The following is a 17,583-nucleotide window of genomic DNA, read 5'->3' as shown; positions in this document are numbered from 1 at the left end:
TAGAAGATTATGAGCTTTAAATGGAATGGAAAATGTATTTGGGACTCCTGTGGATCTTCAGTCTTCCACAGTGGATCCCAAACCTCCCAGATAAACACTTCTGTCGTTAGACAGTGACCTGCTAGGAAGCCTAGTGTGTGAAAATAACTCCGTGCCCTTGACCGATCTTAAAGACAAACAAACAAGCACATCTCTAGGCAAGTGTGCTTCTGACCAGACTCTGACCCTAACGAATTAGGCCGGTCGAAAGGGCATTAGCATGTTGAATGCATCTTCTAAAATTGCTTCTGATCTAAGCTATCCAGTGACGTAACTGGGAAGGTTGGAGAGTGCTGTGTCACTCTGAGTATATTCTGTTTCCCTGGAACGAGGGCCTTGCTGGCTGCACGCAGGAGCATTTCTTATTTATAGACTTCTTTCTCCACGAGCGCATAGATTATTGATGGGTTTCACTGTTAGGCAAGGCCTCCTGTCACCCTAGACAAACACAGCAGGCACAGGTGTCCCCTTGGAGCAGTCCACGAGTGCGCACTTGCTCAAGGCAAAGCTGGGGTGGCTGTGGTTCAAGCAACCTCTCACAGGCACAGCGTCTTCTTTCTGACTGGGCCAAGAGCAGACGTATCAGGTGAGTGTGAACTGGGAGGGGAGGGACACACGTGGCTCTTGCCTTTGGCCTAGACAGATACCATTGCTAGATATTTCTCAGGTTAACCAGCAGGCTCTCTCTGGGCTCAAAATCTTGATTATCACCTGGTTGCGCCAAAAAATACCTTCTCTTTGAACTCTTTCTCATGTCTTCTCTTAGTGTAGCCATTTTATTGCTGGTAAAAAAAAAGCAGCTAGTGAATCTATTGTAGGAGAAAAAGGACCATCCAAAGAATGCTTGTTTTATTACTGTTCCTGTCTTTTTTTAAAGATTTATTTTTTATTTACTTGAAAAGCAGAGTTACAGAGAGAGGAGGAGGAGGAGGAGGAGGGAGTGGAGGAGGAGGAAGAGGAAGAGCAGAGAGGAGAGGGGAGAGAGAGAGAGAGATCTTCCACCTGCTGGCTCACTCCCCAAATAGCTGCAAGGGCCCGGAGCTAGACCAATCTGAAGCCAGGAACCAGGAGCTTCTTCCAAGTCTCCCACATGCAGGTGCAGGGACCCAAGCACTTGGGTCAACTTCCACCACTTTCCCAAGCACATTAGCAGGGAGCTGGATTGGAAGTGGAGCAGCCGGGACTCGAACTGGTGCCATGTGGGATGCAGGTGTTGCAGGCAGAGGCTTAACCTGATACACCACAACACTGGCCTTCCTATCTATGAAGATATTGCAAATTTTGTGTGTGTATGGGAAGGGAAACAGGATTAAAAGATAAGTCTAGGGGTCCACGTTTTGGCCCAGCAGGTTAAGTGGCTGGTTGGGATGCTTGCATTTCACATAGAGTCTCTGGTTTAATTCCTGCTTACACTTCCCCTCCATCTTCTTGATAATGTACACAGTGGAAGGCAGCAGATGATGGCTCAACTACTTGGGTCCCTGCTACCCACATGGGAGACCCAGATGAAGTTCCCTGGCCCCTGTGTTCAGCAGGGCCAGCTCCATGTTCCGCTGTTGCAGCCATTTGGGGGAATGAACCGGTGGATAGAAGATCTCTTCATGTCTGTCTGTCTCTCACTCTGTCACTCTGCCTTTTATATAAATAAGTACTTTTTTTAAAAGATAAGTTTATTTTGATGTAAGAAATTTTGAAATCTTTGCAGAGTTTCTTCTTTATGTACATTTCCATGAACTTTTTGAAGTTCCCCCTCCCACTTATATTTAAATAGCTTCTCTCTTAGAAGTGTAGTAGGAGGGACTTTTGCTAAATTCAAAGTGTTGTTATAACTGGAAGGAAGGCACCATGACATCACCTAACCCAAGCTCTTTACAGGCAAGGAAACTGGAGACAAACAAGTAGAGCGAGCTGCCCAAGCACAGGACATGGATGACCGATAGGGTGTGGGGTGAATGTGGAGTCTATTTCTGGGTCCCCACTGCAGTGCCCATCTAGTGTGTATCCAGCTGGGGTCCTCTGAATGTAGGTTCTGGCCCTCTTTTGTCAAGATGCCTTGTGTGTCCCTTAGATCTGGCTATATTTCCCAACTCCAGGAATTTGGACTCACATCCTAACAATGTGGCAAGTTGGTTATTCGGGTTAGAAAAGTGTCAGTTTCCAAATAAAAGCATAATTGATCATAATGATAAGATTAAGAGTCAAAGGGATCACATAAACAAGACTAGAGTCTGCTAATACTAACTGATAGAATAAAAAAAGGAGAGAATGATCCAACATGGGAAACAGGATACACAGCAGACTCATAGAATGGCAGATGTTCTAAACAGCACTCTGGCCTCAGAATCAGCCCTTAAGGCATTCGGATCTGGCTGAAGAGCCCATGAGAGTATTTTAGGCATGGAAAGTGAAGACACTCTGGCAAAAAAAATAGAGGACCTAAATGAAAGATCTCTGCACGTGAGATCCCAGTAGAAAGAATGGGCCATCAGTTGAAAGTTAATCTTGATGTGAATGGAAGGGGAGAGGGAGTGGGAAAGGGGAATGTTGTGGGTGGGAGGGAAGTTATGGGGGGGGGGAAGCTATTGTAATCCATAAGCTGTACTTTGGAAATTTCTGTTCATTAAATAAAATAAAATATAAATATAAGAAAAAAAGAATGGGCCATCAAAGAAGGAGGTACCTTTCTTTGAAGGGAGGAGAGAACTTCCACTTTGACTATGACCTTGTCTAAATAAGATCTGAGTTGGCGAACTCAAAAGGCTTCCATAGCCTTGGAAAGTCATGACTAGAGCCTAGGGAAATTACTAACGCCATAAACAAGAGTGTCAAATTGTTAAGTCAACAACAGCAGTCACTGTGTACTTACTCCTCATGTGGGATCTCTGTACTTAATATGTTGTCCAATGTGAATTAATGCTATAACTAGTACTGAAACAGTATTTTACACTTTGTGTTCTGTGTGGGTGCAAACTGATGAAATCTTTACTTAATATATACTAAATCCATCTTCTGTATATAAAGAGAATTGAAAATGAATCTTGATGTGAATGGAATGGGAGAGGGAGCAGGAGATGGGAGGGGTGCGAGTGGGAGGGAAGTTATAGGGGGGGAAAGCCATTGTAATCCATAAACTGTACTTTGGAAATTTATATTTACTAAATAAAAGTTTAAAAAAATGTCAGTTTCCAAATAAACTGGATAGGTTACATTGAGCACCTAGCATATCCTACTTTTTTTTAAACTTTTATTTAATGAATATAAATTTCCAAAGTACGGCTTATGGATTACAATGGCTCCCCCCCCCCCATAACGTGCCTTCCACCCGCAACCCTCCCCTTTCCCACTCCCTCTCCCCTTCCAATCACATCAAGATTCATTTTTGATTCTCTTTATATACAGAAGATCAGTTTAGCATACATTAAGTAAAGATTTCAACAGTTTAGCATATCCTACTTACAATAGAATTTCTATTTTATTATTAAAACTCATCAGTAATATGTTGGAAGTAACCTCTCCCACACATATAGCTGGGGACTCTGCACTCACAACTCAACACACCAGTTCCTACCAGTCAAAACCAAGTAAGAGAAGCCACAGGCAGAGGCACCAAATGCATTCTTTTCAAATATGATATTGAGATGAGACAGGCATTAAGGATAAATGAATTTTTATGGAAAATACTTTGCTAACGCGGCTGTGTTAAAGATGGCACCAGGTACTTCTTGCTTTTAAAGATGAGGGCTAACTGACTGTTAATGAACAACTTAATACATTATCCCTCTTAGTAGTTTTTTTTGTCTGTTCTACTTAATATGACTGGTCTAATTCTGTAATTAATACACAGTTATTCTTAAGTGTTGAAATTTAACTGAAATGTGATCCCTGTTAAACATAAGAGTAGGAATAAGAGAGGGAAGAGATATATAATTTGGGACATGCTCAAGCTGACTTGCCCCAAATGGTAAAGTTAGAAACATACCAGGGGACTCCAATTTAATCCCATCAAGGTGGCATGTACCAATGCCATCTCACTAGTCCAAGTGATCAATTTCAGTTCACAATTGATCATAATGAAAGGACTAAGAGTCAAAGGGAGCACATAAACAAGTCTAGTACCTGCTAACACTAACCGATAGAATAAATAAAGGGGAGAGTGATCCAACATGGGAAGTGAGATACTCAGCAGACTCATAGAATGGCGGATGTCCTAAATAGCACTCTGGCCTCAGAATCAGCCCTAAAGGCATTCCGATCTGGCTGAAAAGCCCATGAGAGTATTTCAGGCATGGAAAGCCAAGACACTCTGGCAAAAAGATCTCTGTGAGTGAGATCTCAGTGGAAAGAACAGGTCTTCAAAGAAGGAGGTACCTTTCTCTGAAGGGAGGAGAGAACCTCCACTTTGACTATGACCTTGTCTAAACAAGATAAGAGTCGGAGAACTCAAGGGGCTTCCATAGCCTTGGAAACTCATGACTGGAGCATAGGGGGATTGCTGATGCCATAGACAGGAGTGTCAATTGGTAAAGTCAACAACAGGAGTCACTGTGCACTTACTCCTCATGTAGGATCTCTATCCTTAATGTGCTATACATTGAGATTTAATGCTATAACGAGTACTCAAACAATATATTTCACTTTGTGTTTCTATGGGGGTGCAAACTGTTGAAATCTTTACTTAATGCATACTAAACTGATCCTCTGGAAAAAAAAAAAAAAAGAAAAGAAACTATCAACTCCCAACTTGACTCTCACTGGGATTAAACATGACAATAGGTCTGATCTGATTTCATCATCATTAAAAAAAAATCATCCATTATTTTTCACTTTATGTTTCTGTGTGGGAGCAAACTGTTGAATTCCTTACTTAATGTATACTAAGCTGATCTTCTGTATATTAAGATAATCGAAAATGAATCTTGATGTGAATGGAAGGGGAGAGGGAGTGGGAAAGGGGAGGGTTGTGGGTGGGAGGGACGGTATGGGGGGGAAGCCATAGTAACCCATTATTCGTACTTTGGAAACTTATATTCATTAAATAAAAGTTAAAAAAAAAACAGATGAAAAAGCATGCGGATGATATGAAATAAATAAATGATGATCACTTTGAAAAAAAAAAAAAAAAAAAGATGAGGGCTAAGCTCCCTGACACTGAGTCTTAGGGACTCATTAGGATCCGACAGAAGATGGCACAAGAAAAGCTGCATTATTTCTCGGGCTAGGCCAGGAGAGCACTTGCAGACGCTGCCTTGTTCGTAGAAAGCATTTACTCCTGGAATCTGAGCAGTCATGTAAGCAGTCACTGGACATACCTGAGGACGCCACACTGGAGATGCCAACTTGGGTGTGACTTTCCATCCCCAGCTGTTGGGGCCACCAGGTTTCTGGGTGCCCTTCCGTCATTTTTTTCCTTCCCATGATTGCACAGACAGAAGCTGTCTCCATAGTCCTTTCTGAAGCTCTTATGCATTTAAAAAGCATTGTTGGATGGAATTCTGTTTTAAAAAGATTTATTTTATTTATTTGAAAGGCGGAATGACAGATAAAGAGAGAGGAAGAAACAGAGACAGATCTTCCACTTGATGGTGTGCTCCCCAAATGGCTGCAAAAGCTACGCTGAAAGTCAGCAGCCTGGCGCCCTGTCTTGGTTTCCCACGTGGGTGTCAGAGGCCCAAGCACTTGGGTCATCTGCTGCTGCTTTCCCAGGTGTATTAACAGGGAGCAGGATCAGAAGTGGAGCAGCCAGAACTGGTGCTCATATGGGATGCCCATGTCACCGCAGGTGACGGGTTAATCTACTGCACCACAATGCCTGTCCCAGTCCTGTATGAATTTCTGACTCAAGGCCAGAGAGTGCAAGAAAACTTGTGGGTTTGTTTTTACATCACTAAGTTTGGGGCAGTTCATTACACTGTAATTATTGCAGATGACTGGAATAAATAATTTGGTGCCATTGTAACTTCTTCAAATTTACCATTTTTCACATTGTGTTACACATTTTTTTTTTATTCTGCCATCCCTGGGTAACCCTTTGCCTCATTCTTTGACACACTTGCACATTCCCATAGTTTTTCTATAGCTTTTATGCTTGAATTCACTGCTGTGTTAACTGACATTTCTTCTGTGTCTAAAAAAATCCGTTAACACATACTAAGTTTATCTAACTTGACATAACTGAAGTCATGAAAATGATTAAAATTTTACAATTAACATTGCAAATAATTCCCTTGGAACAATTTAAGAAAGACAACTGATCTATAAAGCCGTGAAAATTTTATGAAGTCAGATCCTTGGGGCCGGCATTGTGGCCGCTGCTTGTGATGCCAAAACCCCATGAGTACTGCTTAGAGTCCCGGCTTCTCCACATCCAGTCCAGCTCCCTGATAATGTACCTGGGAAGGCAGGGGGATGTAGCCCAAGTGCTTGTGTCCCTGCAACCCACGTGGGAGACCCAGAGGAGGCTTCTGGCTCCTGCCTTTGGCCTGGCCCAGCCACAGCCATTGTGGCCATTTGGGGAGTGAGCCGGCAGATGAAAGATCTATGACTCTCTTTCTCTCTCCCCCTCTCTCCCTCTCTTCCTCTCCCTCTCCCTCTCCCTTGCTCCCCCTCTCCTCTCTCCCTATCTCCCTCTCTGTCAATCTGCTTTTCAAGTAAATAAATAAATCTTTAAAAAAAGTAAACTAGATACTATTATTTTAATTAATCCTACTTTATTCTATCAGAGATTTTCAAAAGTCATTTACTCCAACACTTGGCCAACATGTCAAGGTTGTGTGAGCTGCCACACACAGACTGTCCCAATGAAGCAAAATCCTAGAAACGTGAAGTGTGCCAAAATACTTTACACATGGGCAGTGCCCAACAAGGCTCAGATTGTAGCACTGATTTCATCATATTAGAACAGGAAGATGGAACACAATTATGACAAAAAAGACAAAGAATGACTCTGGGAATGAAAAATAATCGCAACTTTAATTTTCAAGTTTCAATTTGTAGACTATCTGCTACATAATTGGGCTGCCTTAGGGCTCTAAAGTACTGCACGAATATAATTAGATTATAAACTTCGGAAATTGTAGGATCTCAAATACAATGATCCAACTTTTACAGTTATTCTTCTAACAAGTTTTTTTATCTTATCCGAAGCCAAAGCATTATCTAATTAGCAATAGCTCGGAAGAACTTGCCCTTTGTAACTTGGAGAGACATGTGCATGTGTGTGCATGTGTGTGTGTATGTGTGTGTGTGTGTGTGTATCAGTTCAACTGTTCTTTCTTGCAGCCTACAGTCAATGGAGATTCCTACATAATACATTCAGATGTGGCAATGGATTCTGGTGGAGAAGATAGTCAACATTTATAAATCCAACCTGCACAAACCTTGCCAGTCAATCTTCTTCTTACCCCAAGAATCTATACTTCATTAAATGTATAAGAAGTTCTCCTTTACTGTAAACCATAGGGGATTTGTATTTCTATGCAGTTAAGAGATTTTCCTTTAATCCTAGTTGAGACTACTCTTTGGGATAATCATTTATCTTAACAGTATACAAGCAACCCAAAGATACGTGCTCCAATTTCATGAGTTTACATAAAAAAAATCAGCATGAGTTAACTCCAAAGGGAACTAGGGTACTACCCAAGACATTTAGACTCTGAGGATTTTCCTGAGTGGGAATTGAGGAGTAACAACTGCCATTCTGAAATTCCTAGCTTGCCTAGCGACATGCCATTCTGAGAACTGTCCCTCTCTGTTGCAACATACTAAGATCACCCTCCTCCTTTTAATCACTCAGAACTCACCTGGTAACCCCATGGAAGCACCAGAATTTTCTCGTAAGAATTACCTTGAGAAATGAGAATCTCATTGACAAGAGAGGCCTAGAATCATCTGGAGGTACTGGTAGCAGGCAAATGGAGCCAAATGGTTTCCAATATGAAATTTCTCTCCAGCTTCTAGAATTTGCATTTGTGTCCACGATGGGGGTGCTGGGGAGAGTGTTAGAGAGAGTCAGTGAGGCTGGAAAACCGAGACCTGCATTCAGGGGGCAGAAATCTCTTCTTTTGGATAACGAAGTGTGCTGGGATTCTCACTTGTATTTCTTTGTACAAGCCTCTGGGGTCGCCCGTCCTTCCCAAAACGCACAAGTTGATTCATGGGACACAGGGTGTACAGCAGCTGAGAGGAAATTTTTCTTTAATAGATTTCAGGGCTAATTTTGAAAAGGCATTGTTGCAAAGATGCTGTTCCTGCCCACATCATCGGGCTGAAATGTCTGATTCGAGAGAACGTGGAGGCAAGCACTGTGCCAAGAGTGGCAGCTGGGACAGATTAAAAAAGAAAATTCAGATAAAAGAAGCAAGGGATGAGAGGTAAGAAAGACAGCTGGGAGATTTAAGGGACCAGGCCTCTAAGCAGCTGAAAGAGACAGCAGTCCAGGGAGAGACTGTTGGCGAGATAAGAGGCTTTGTGCTCGCAGACGAAATATGCCAAAGACGATAAGAAATGCAGCTGTTACGACAGTGTGAATGATCAAGATTCTCAGTAGACCCAGGACGTAGATGTTCAACATGTGCCCTGACAGCACAAATGCAGTGACAGCATCTACCAAACCCTGTTCCTCCACAGTCTTTCCGATTTCAGATACCGTGCCTACCTCTCAGTCATTTCCCAGCTGCCACGGCTCCTGCTACTGGCGTGATCTTCGGGGCTCTCTTTCTCTTTCATCTCCCTCCAGGCAATCTTAACAGAGACAGTGGAACTCTGAATGGCAGGGGACTCGAGCCATGCACCTTTAGCGTCTACGTTCTGCATTAATTACCATGTTATTATTAATAAATCAGTGATGTTCATGAGGCTTTTTTTTTTTTTAAAGATTTAGAGAGAGAGAGAGAAAGGGAGAGAGAGAGAGAAATCTTCCACCCGTTGGTTCATTCCCCAAATGGCCATAATGGCTGGGGTTGGGCAAGGTTGAAGCCAGGAGCCCAGATCCCATCCGAGTGGCAGGGGCCCAAGCACTTGGGCCATCTTCCTTTGCTTTCCCAGGCACATCAGCAGGAAGCTGCATAGGAAGTGGAGCAGCTGGGACTTGAACAAGCGCTCCAATAGAGGATGCTGGTGTTACAAGCTGCAACTTAACTTGTCACACCACAATGCTGCCCCCAAGACTTTCTGTTTAACTTCTTCCCAATTTTAGCTGAGGCAGTCAAGTTCTGAATGACTTGAACCATACCCCTTTAGTATCTATTTTCTGCATTTCCTTCCAGGTTGTTGCTATTAAAATTGGTGGTATTCATTAAGAGCTTTTAATTATTTGCCATTCATTCTGAAATTTCAATTTTACAATAGCTTATCATGGTAAATCGCAGCGTGAGTAGAACATGTTCTTCATAACAGCACAAGTGGATTGAGGGCCAGATCTCAGTCAGCGGTCATTACAGTCTCTACTACTATCATTAACCCTAGGTGACAACAGAAACTAAATAAACACAATGAGCAGGCAAACATTTATCTTATGCAACCTTGATTACAGGTTTCAGTCATGTGTGTAACTTGTCAAGTTTTTTAGATTTGATTTGACCCCAGAAACAGAAGGCATACTCGTTAAGTTTTCTTTAGAGCTTCTGAGACAACTCCTAGTGACAACAGGAAGATTGCTAAAATAATCCAGTAGCAGTTATCAAACCTGGGTTGCAACTCAACAGTTCTACCATCTTGAGTTGTAACCTTGGTGGCAACTTGCATTAACCTTTTCTGTAGAATACAGACAAGAATGCCAAGCCTGCTGTGAGATTTCATGCATCGAAAGTAATGTATTCAGTGTCCGGCACAAATTGAAGTTTAGTAAATCTAGATTTGTAAAGAACTGAACACTGGTAAGAAAGAGAAGAATGTTGAACTTGATGTAGAATGCCACCAAAACACCTTCTGTAATACAGATCTCTGACACAAAAGTTGGGGAGGACATTTGGTCCAGTGGCCATGACGTTTGCATCCCACATCAGATGTACCTGGGTTCGAGTCCTGGCTCTAGCTTCTGACTCCAGCTTCCTACCAGTACAGAAGCAGTGACAAAGGCTCAAGTGACTGGGTTTTTGTCATCCACCTGGGAGATCTGGGTTGAGTTCCTGCCTCCTGGTTTTGGCCAGCACTGTGGCTTAGTGGGTAAAGTCACCACCTACAGTGCCTTTATCCCATATGGGAGCCAGTTTGAGTCCTAGTTGCTCCACTTCTGATCCAGCTCTCTGCCATGGCCTGGGAAAGTAGTAGAAGATGGCCCAAGTCCTTGGGCCCCTGCACCCATGTGGGAGACCTAGAAGAGTATCCTGGCTCCTGGCTTCAGATCGGCACAGCTCCGGCCATTGCAGCCAATTGGGGAGTAAACCAGTGGAGGGAAGACCTCTCTCTCTCTCTCTCTCTGCCTCTCCTTCTCTCTCCGTGTGACTCTGACTTTCAAATAAATAAGTAAATCTTTAAAGAAAAATAAAGCCTTGTTCTCGTTTCTTTGTCTACACAATGGAGATACTATTATCTACCTTTTGTTGTTATGAGGATTAAATTCAAGAGTACTTCAAAAATTTGTGGAAATCAAATGAAAAGAAATTGATTTTGCTACAAATATTTTTGAAACCTATGCATCATTTTTTCATAATATGCATTTTCCATGAACTTTTAGAATACCTCTCATATGTATAGATTTCAAAAATATTTTGCATCAAAATTATCTTTTAATTCCATTTTCTATGAACTGTTTGAAGTATGCTTAGACAAGTACCTGGGTGGTTAGTGGCACAATCTTCTGCACTCACATCCCATTGAAAATTTTTCCTGGGCAGGTGCTGTGGCACAGAGGGTGAAGCTGCCACTTGCAGTGCCGGCATCCCATATGGGTGTCAGGTTGAGTCCCGGCTGCTTCTTTTCCAAACCAGCTTTGTGCTAATGCACGTGGGGAAGCAGCAGATGATAGTTCAAGTCATTGGGTCCCTGTACCCATGTGGGAGACCAGGAAGAAGCCCCTGGCTTCGGATCAGCCCAGCTCCAGCTGTTGTGGCCATTTGGGGAATGAACCAGCATTTGGAAGACCTCCGTCTCTTTCTGTAACTCTGCCTTTTAAAATAAATTAACTAATTAAAAAAATTTTTTTACTTCTTAAATAGATGCATTTATTTATTTGAAAGGCAGAGTTGCAGAGAAGCAGAGAGAGAGAGAGAGAGAGAGAGAGAGAGGTTTTCCATTCGCTGGTTTACTCCCCAGATGGCCACAACAGCCGGAGCTGTGCTGGTCCAAAGCCAGGAGCCAGGAGCTTCTTCCAGGTCTCCCACACAGGTGCAGGGGCCTAAGGACTTGAGCCTTCTTCCTCTGCTTTCCCAGGCCATAACAGGGAGCTGGATTGAAAGTGGAGCAGCCAGGACTCGAACAGTCACCCACATGGGATGCCGGCACTGTAGGCGGTAGCTTTACCCACTACTCCATGGCACAGGCCCCTAAATATTTTTTTAAAAAAGAAAACTTCCCGTGATTTCTCCAAAGGGCTGTCAACAGGAGTATAGCAGCAACAAGAGAGATCTAGCATAGCAAGCGCAAATACAGACATGCTAAATTAGAGTTTCCAGCCACAGGTAACTTTTTAATACATTGAATCGAAGTCTGTTGGACAGGAAGGCACATTCGTTTTCTTTAATCTTCTCCCTTTCTCCCCACTTTTCTCTCCATTTACACGTCCACTTAAGTGAGTGATGATAGAAAAGGAAAAAGAATGTTAATGGTCCTGTGTCCCTGAGGCCCCATGGTCCATGACCAAGCTCTGTGTCAACCTAGTAGAGGTGTCTTAATTGTTTCTAATTCTCAGTTACAAAGAACATACTCCATTTTTTAAACATATTTAAGCTTTTGCAAGCATAGTTCAAGAACTCAGCTGCTAACTTAAAATAGAATTACCATATGATCCAGCAATCTTACTTCTGGGTCTATAGCCAAAGGAAATGAAATCAGTATGGTTTATTGCAGCATCATTCACAATAGTCAAGCTATGGAATTAACAAAAGTGACCCTCCATAGATGAATAGATTAAAAAAGTGTTACATGTGCTTGTGGGTAATGGAATACCATTGATTCTTTTAAAAGAATATTATAAATTTAAAAGAATTGAAAAGAAGTGTTGCCATTTGCAAAGATGCGAATGAATCGAAGGGCATTATGCTAAGTGAAAAAACCAGGCAAGACAGACAAAAATTGTATGATCTCACTTACATGTGAAAGCCAAAGCAGTCAAACTCACAGAAGCAGAGAGTAGAATGTGAAGACCAGGACCTGGCATGGAGAAAGGGGGAATGTTGGCCAAAGAGCACAGGTTCAGCTCGACAGAAGTTCTAGCGATCGGGCTGGCATTGTGGCAAAACCAGTTTAAGGCTGCATTGCAAGTGACTCTGCTTCCAATCCAGCTCCCTGCTCATGGGCCTGGGAAGGCGGTGGAAGATGGCCTGAGTACTTGGGTCTCTGTCACTCACATGGGAGACTCAGAGTTCCTGCTTCCACCTTTGGCCTGGCCAAGCTCCAGCCATTGCAGGCACTGGGGAGTAAACCAGCAGATGCAAGACCTCTCTCTTTGCCTTTCAAATGAGTAAAATGAACCTTAGAAAAAGAAAAGAAATTCTGTTGACCCACTGTGCTGCAAGGTGTCTATGGTGAATACTAATACACTGTGTATTTCTAACCTGCTGAACGAGTGTATTTTCAGTGTTCTTACAAAGTAATAATAAGTATATGAGGTTCGGTTAGTCTGATTGATCATGCCATGATATATACATGTATTGAAATGTAACATCATTTATCAATTTAAAATAAAATTAATGAAAGAACCTGTTATCTTAAATGTCTTTTCCTTAATTAGAAAATAGGACATTGTGTATCTAATTACTTTCTCTAAACCATTCCACACTCTCCATATCAGATGAAGCACCTGCCACTCCCAAATGATATTTTTCTCTTCCCTGCATGGCCCCCATAGGGGCAGACCTCTGCCTCCCATGTTTCAGCCCATCTGACCCTTATTCCTTCATCTATCCTTTCATTGATTTCATTTCAAAACAAGATTAATTTATTTGAAAGGCAGAGTAACAGAGAGAGAGCGAGCGAGAGAGCTTCCGTCTGTTGGTTCACTCCCTACAACTACTAGATCTGGGCCAGGTCAAAGCCAGGAGCCAAGAACTCCATCTGGGTCTTCTACATTGGTGCAGGGGCCCAAGTACTTGAGCCATCATCTGCTATCTTCCCAGGTGCATTAGCAGGGAGCTGGATGGGAAGTTGAGCAGCCAGGAACTCCAGCACTCCGATAAGCATTGCCAGTGTCAGAAGCAGCAGTTTAACCCACTGCATCATACCTGGTCCCTTTTTGGTTTATTTTGCTTTATTTACAGATTTTTGTTTTATTTATTGGGAAGGCAGAGTTAGAGCGAGAGTGAGAGCGAGAACAAGAGAGAGAGAGAGGGAGAGCCAAGACTTGAACTGAGGTCTTTCGTTTATTTTTAAGAGATGCTTTTGAACTTTTCTGCCCTTTTCTTCTATCTCCTTTTCACACTCCTTTTTCCTCACATTTCAAAATGTACACAATGAACGCAGAAAGGAAGCCACACACACCAGCAAGCCTCACCAAACTGCACTGTGTCGTCTCTTTTCCTCACCCGAGGCAGCTGTGGGACAGGTGGCAGAGCCAGGAGCATTTAAAAGTAGATAACTACCTGGCTGGCTGAGACTGTCAGATGAGTATCACTGAAAAATAAAGTGAAAAGGCGATTGTCTTCTTGGCAAAGTTATGCTTTTGTGTTACAACTCACTTTGGGGCTGGCGCTGCGGCTCACTTGGCTAATCCTCCGCCTAGCGGCGCTGGCACACCGGGTTCTAGTCCTGGTCGGGGTGCCGGATTCTGTCCCAGTTGCTCCTCTTCTAGTCCAGCTCTCTGCTGTGGCCAGGGAGTGCAGTGGAGGATGGCCCAGGTGCTTGGGCCCTGCACCCCATGGGAGACCAGGATAAGTACCTGGCTCCTGCCTTCAGATCAGCACGCAGCGGCCATTGGAGGGTGAACCAGCGGCAAAGGAAGACCTTTCTCTCTGTCTCTCTCTCACTGTCCACTCTGCCTGTCCAGAACAACAACAACAACAACAAAAACAAACAAACAAAAAACTCACTTTGGAAGTCTGTTTATGAACATGTTATCTGAGCTATTAAATGAAAAGAAAAAACAATGTGTACACAATCCATGTTATGTAACTGGAATTGCCTCTAACAGAGGCAGAATGGTAACCAATCTCCAACTCATTAAATTTACTAATGGCTGAATAGAAACATCATGGTTATAAAAAAACAAGGGCACGGGTCAGCACTACGGCGCAGCAGGTTAAAGCCCTGGCCTGAAGTGCCAGCATCCCATATGGGTGCTGCTGGTTCGAGTCCCAGCTGTTCCTCTTCTGATCCAGCTCTCTGCTATGGCCTGAGAAAGCAGTGGAAGATGGCCCTGTGGGGAGCAACTTGGACTAGACTAAGTTACTGGAATTAAGACTTATTCTATGCATCTGCTCTCCCACAATATGGCGCTGAGAGAGGAGGAAACAGCTTCTACACAGCTGCCTCAGTTCAACCAATAAACTGTAGGAGCTGCTCCTGATTGGAGGAGAGCAGCGTACTCGGCGTGTGGGTAGCAGAGTTGGGATTGGTGGAAGAGGACTATAAAGGAGGAGAGAGACAACATGCACCAGGAACATCTAAGAGGAACACCTGTGCAGCCCCCGAGAGAGCTGGCCGGTGGTGTGCCGCTCCCCCGCGGAAGTGGGGAAAGTGGCAGGGGGAACAGCCCTTCCACGGAGGTGGAGGGACGGTAGCCAACCCGGGAAGAACCAGCAGCAAACCCGGGGAGGGCCGAGCAGACAAAAGAACAGCGCAGGGTCCTGTGTCGTTCCTCCACGAAGAGGGGGAGCGACATGGCTCAAGTCCTTGGGCCCCTGCACCTATGTGGGAGAGCTGGAAGAAGCTCCTGGCTCCTGGCTTCAGATCAGCTCAGCTCTGGCTGTTGCGGTCATCTAGGGAGTGATCCAGAGGAATGGAAGACCTGTCTCTCTCTCTGGCTCTACCTCTCCCTGTAACTCTCTCTTTCTAATAAATAAATATTAAAAAAAAAAAAAAAAAAAAAAAAAAAAAAAACAAGGGCAGTAACCCTCCAGTGGACAAGTGCCTAGAAAAGAGGGGGACTTTTTTAGGTTTCTGTCTGAAGAAGGTGATCAAGGACCAAAAATTGTGCAATGAGATTGGACTAATTTATATCAAAGCTATAAGTGCTTGTCATCTGACCCAAATGCCCTAAATACTTGAACATGCTTTCCTCATTTCTTTCTCATTTTGATTTACAACTGAGACTGCAAAGTCTGAAAGTGCCAACAGGTGTGTTAAAAAAGGCTCAAATAATCATGCAGGAAGTGCGAATCAAAAGCACAAAAAGGCATCACTTCACTCTCTGTCTCTCTCTCACTGTGCACTCTGCCTGTCAAAACATAAATAAATAAAAATAAAACAAACAAACAAAAAACCTAAATGCTGGTGAGGATGTGGAGAAAGAGAGGTCGTATACCCTGTTGGTGGGAATATAAATTACAGACACGATGGACGTTTTCCTCAAAAAATTAAAAAACTAGAACTACCGTATGATCCAGCAATCTCAGTAGATATCCAAAGGAAACTCAATCGATGTTTCTGAGACATGTCTACACTCCCATGCACAGTGCAGTACTGTTCACAACTGTCACGATGTGCAACTGACCTGGCGTCCAGCAATGAATGAATGGGTACAAACTTGTAGTAGCTGCACACCATGAAATACTATTCAGTCATAATGGACGAATGAAATCCTGTCATTTGCGACAATCTGGACGAAACTGGAAGGTATGGTACTAAGTGAGATAAACAGGCACAGAAGGGTAAGCACTGTGTGATCTCACTGATACGTAGAATGATAATAGTAATGAAGCCGATGGCACTGAAGTAGCGTATACAGCACTGTTCCCAGGGGCTGTGGGGACCAGGAGGGAGGGTGGGGGGGTGGTGGAGGTTCGTCAATAGTTACATAGGAGAAAAACAGTCTGAGGTTCTGTTGTACAGTAGAGTAACTACAGGTTACAACAATGCTTTGCACTCACATATTTCAAAATATTCAAAGAGAGGATTTTGAATGTTTTTACCAAGAAAAAATGATAAACGTTGGAGTTGATGGATATGATAATCACCCTGATTTGATCATTACACAATGTACTTAAGAATCAAAAAGATCACACTGGGGACCAGCACTGTGGCTCAGTGGGCTAAGATGCTGCTTTTGCAATGCAGGCATGCTATATCAGAGAGCTGATTTGAGTCCCAAACTACTCTGCTTTTGCTTTTGGTCCAGCTCCCTGTTCATGTGCCTGGGAAAGCAGCGGAAGATGGCCCCAAGTGCTTGAGGTCTCTGCCACCCACATGGAGACCTGGATGGAGTTTCAGGGTCCTTCAGCCTGGTCTGATCTGTTCTGGCCGTTTGGGGAGTGAGCCAGTGGATTGAAGTTTTCTCAATCCCTCCCCCTAGTTCTGCCTCTCAAATCCCTCTGACACTCTGCCTCTCAAATAAATAAATAAATAAGAAAATCTTTTGAAAAAAGAATCAGTGTTTCACAAATTTATACAATTCTTATATGTCAATTAAAAATAACATAAAAGGAAAAAACCTTAGAATTTAAATGCTTTAGCTAAAATTGAACTTCTGAAATTCAACTCAGAACAAATATCCAAAAAGAAACCGCTTCTGTACTGAGTGCTTAAGCAAAACAAAGTTAGAATTTCCATGGAAACAGCCTGGAATTCTTAAAGGAGAAGACACAAAGGAGAAGACAAAAGCAAGCATGAAAATGCATTTATTTGTTTTTTGGCCCTTCACCTCTGCCCCTGGCCCCAGAGGCTGTCATTGTAACAAAGGCTTTCAAGCCTCAGAAGGAATTAAGAACAATTGACAGGAGGGAGGAAGGGAGGGAAGGCAGCTCCCTCCCGCGAGGAACCCACTATTCCATGATTTTCTCATCCATCTCCTCTCCTTCCCCTAGCTGGGAAATCTCTCCATCTTTCCATGTTGCTTATGCCATTCTCATTGTGCGCAAGCTTAGCTGTTACTTGGTTGGGGTAGAATAAAGGTTACAGGAAAACCACGGCCACCCTCTTTAAGGAGAGTCACTTAATGAGACGATGGAGACCAATTAATATTGTACAAATCACCTCAGTGTGACATTTCCGTTCATCCAATGCTTTCGAATTTCTAATATGTGCCCCGGTCAACTGAATTCACTGTATGAGTCCATTTTCCGAATAGGAACGCCAAAAGCACAGACTGGGTAAGTTGTAAGGAAAGGTGGCTTCTTTCAGCTCAGGGGTCCCCTCCAAGGTCAAGGTTGTGCATTGTGGATGCCTTCTTGCTAGTGGAGTTTTGAAGTTGGCAGGGTGAGACATAGCGGGACGGAAAGCACGTGAGACCTGACCAAG

The 17,583-nt window shown here is 43.3% G+C and overlaps 1 long non-coding RNA gene across 1 annotated transcript; it reads left to right on the top strand.

Annotated features, from left to right (window-relative positions):
- The first annotated feature begins 339 nt into the window (after nucleotides 1-339).
- Nucleotides 340-16,711, top strand: LOC138849700 (uncharacterized). The gene is made up of 2 exons (XR_011388750.1): nucleotides 340-625; nucleotides 16,466-16,711. It is a non-coding gene; the product is annotated as an uncharacterized lncRNA (long non-coding RNA).
- Nucleotides 16,712-17,583: the final 872 nt, after the last annotated feature.

The sequence above is a fragment of the Oryctolagus cuniculus genome, chromosome 5 (assembly GCF_964237555.1).
Source record: "Oryctolagus cuniculus chromosome 5, mOryCun1.1, whole genome shotgun sequence".
In the NCBI taxonomy this organism is placed as follows: domain Eukaryota; kingdom Metazoa; phylum Chordata; class Mammalia; order Lagomorpha; family Leporidae; genus Oryctolagus; species Oryctolagus cuniculus.
This window is presented reverse-complemented; position numbering and strand designations above follow the sequence as displayed.